Here is a 3,427-nt window from a genome sequence, read left to right on the forward strand (position 1 = left end):
ATATCATCACCCAAGGAGGTGTAGGGCCATTGTAGCCCATCCTATGCGGTGGTACCTTTTCCATGTAGGGAGGGTTGATAACTTCAGACTCTGCGTCCGATTCCTCGTCCTCCTCAACCTCTTCCTCGTCATCTTCCTCATCGATGTCCTCTTCCTCCAACTCTATCGGTTCTTCAAGGTCCTCCATGGGTTCCTCGGGGTCTTCTTATGGGTCTTCCTCAATCCAACCTCCATTACCTTGATTGGGAAAGTACGGGTCTCCAGGGAGATGAAATCTAGCCATAGACTCTGCACAAGAGGCGAGAAATGGGTAAGGAGAATGTGTGCGTGAATAGGTTCAAAAATACTCCTATAGTATTTTAATTGTTTAGGTTTGGTTCCTTACAACTTTTGAACTTAGTTTTGGTAAGTTTCTGGTTCATTAGACACCATGATCACTCCCAAGCACATGTTAGTCGTATTCTGAATAAATATAGTTGATCAGGCTATATTTACCCCTAATACGATTACATAACTGCCCGGGTTTAACCGTGATGTCCAACTCTTCCAAAAACTTTTGTTTGTGTCTTTGTTATGATACAGCCTTAGCAAGTATGTATACTTTTAGTCAGAGTGTTTTAGTCCCATTGTATTTATAGTTGTATATCTTGTATGGCTAGATATACTAGTTCACTATAAACAACGCTCTGATACCAATCTGTCACACCCCCGGACCAGAACGGCGGAAACGTCCGGAGGCGGGTGACTTCATTGTGTAGTATCATAACAATTGCATATAAATGAAACATAGCAAATCCAAACATCATACATTATAACAAGTTTCCATTTGTTTTACATCGTGTTTATGTTCTCCAATATTACATAAAAGAGACATTAGTAAGCAAATTCCAAAAGATAGCAAAATAATCTTGAGTCCGCGATCCAACAACCTGCTTATTGGTTTCCTGAGAATACAAGTCGTTTGAAAAGCGTCAACATAAAATATGTTGGTGAGTTCATAAGCATTTTCGTATAAAACTTGATGATACTTTAGAAATCCAGAAAATCCAATATTCTCTTATCAAAATCGTTGTAAGTCTTGTTTCAAATCGAGTATAATTGCATGTGTGTCTTAGTTCTTTGTTTTCAAAATCGTACAAAATCGTTTCCTCTAGAAAATCCTATATTTTCTGATGTATAAAATAATAGCTTTTAAAACAATAACACTTGTGTGAAAGGTCTCATTTGAGGTGATTCAAAACACAGTAATTTATAAACCAAAGGTGAAATCTGTATAATTACACTTCTGATATATTCTATTGAGTCGTTATAACCATACTAATATGACGAAGTGCCTGTTATGACGTTCTTCAGGCGTCGGTTTGTTCAAGACAATTGTCACCCTAGATTGGCCGGTCTAGCTGTAGCGAACAGCGAAGGTGCGGGGTGTCAACCCCGTATAGATCTATACACAATTTCTCGTTCCCCCTCCAGGAGACTCTGGTTATAACTCTTACAGGACTTTTAGGCGTACATTATTGTATATAATATATGTACTGTGAAGATTTGTCTGACTAGAATACTAACTGTTTCGATTAAATCATTGAAATCCATTATTTACTAAATAAATAATAATAGTTGTACTCGTTGACTAAATATTCCGTTTCATTCCGTTTGATGAAAATAATGCGCTTTAAATGTTTATCATATCGATTCAATTGTAGCAAAGTCGGATAAAATGGCTTTCCTCTCTATATATTACTAAGTGAGATCCCATTTACCGGAAAATGTCAAGTTATGATTTTTGTAAAACTATGCCTTGTGTGAAGTTATGATAGCAGCTTTATGACATGCAAAATTTTTTTGTCATAAAGTTTCTATTTGCATATAATTCTTGGTGAACTTACTAATATCAAATTTTTATAAATAACCCCTTTACAGTTTGCAAATAGTCATTTATGGAACACAAAGTTCCAATCTCGAAATTCTAGACTTAGTGTCAACATTTCAAAGTCTATTTCAGCAACTTTTATTTCTAGTTATGAAAAGCATGGATACAAGGGTGCATGTTGAACACTCCCCAAAACTTGGGAGGCTCCTTTTGTAAATTGTATTTTTCATGTAGTGATTAAAATATTATTTGTTTTCTTGGGTTATGTGAAACCTCACGTTCACAGGGAGTTGCAAAAAAATATAATAATCTTTCAACACACATAGCAAACACACGTATACATGCAATCATTCAAGAATTTAGAACAAGAGATGACTTGTACTCTCCCCCAAAATCAATAAAAGCTTAGGAAAAAGATGGGGTATGAAGCTCACCTTGGTTTAGCTTGTTCGGTGATTTGAGGAGGTGTAAGGAGTTTCAAAGTTCCAGCACTTGGAAGTGTTCTTTGAACTTTAGAAAATCCTAAGAATAATTCTATGTGTAAATATAAGGAAGTCTTAGGAATAATATGAAGAGTCACTAGTAAAATAGGATGAACACTTACAAAAATTCTGGAAATTTTCCTTAAGGAATGAAGCTTGAGTCTTGAAGGAGTTTGAGAGAATTCTTAGGAGTTTACTGGATGAGGAAGTGAGAAGTGGAATAAGGGAGGAAAGGTTCACGTATCAAAAGGGGAGGATAAGGGTGACTTGACATTTGCATGGAAAGCTGGTGGGTAAGGCTTAATTCCCTTGGATAATACATGTTTATTTTGAATTTGCATGGGAAATGAGGAATTAGGGTCACATCATAAAGTCAAACCCCTTTATTTGCTTAGAATCTCCTTAAAAATCTTGGGTTCTATTTTATATAAATATATTAAAATAATTGATTTTGGCATAAAATAGTGATTTAAGGGGTCTAAGATAGGAAAAATATGAGTTTGGTGTGATTTCCGGCGTCAAAATGCCTTAAAATGATAAAAAGGTCCGAAAATGGCAAAAATCCGGAGTGGGGGCTGGTTTCTGCGAGGGTCCGAAGGCTTAGGAGGGATTCCGGAGCCACTAAGCAAATTCCGAAGCATCTTCTCGGATTTCCGGAGCATACAGAGGAGTTCCGGAGCTAAATCTCGCAATTCCAGAGTCACAGCCGAAGTTCCGAAGTCAGGAGGCGGCGTCAGCGGTCCGGACCGACCAGGTGCGAATCGGCTCAAAATTCCGGAGCAGGTCAAGACATTTCCGAAGCATCCTTAAGCGAGATCTTCCGGAGTCATGCGATAAGGTCCGAAGCACAAGGGTTCCGAAAATGCACTCCTCTTGGTTCCTTAGGAGGTGTTCCGGACTAAGAGGTTCCGGACCAGGAGGGTTTCGGACCAAGATGGTTCAGGACCAAGAGGATTCCGGACCAAGAGGGTTCCGGAGCAAGAGGTTCCGGACCAAAATGTTCCTATTGGGTTTTCTTCTTCGGTTTTGGGCTGATTTCGACTAAGGAACGTATGTAGAGAGATTTGGGAGAGAT

This window comes from Lactuca virosa, chromosome 4, assembly GCF_052849685.1.
Source record: "Lactuca virosa cultivar CGN04683 chromosome 4, Lactuca_virosa_CGN04683_v6, whole genome shotgun sequence".
Lineage (NCBI taxonomy): Eukaryota > Viridiplantae > Streptophyta > Magnoliopsida > Asterales > Asteraceae > Lactuca > Lactuca virosa.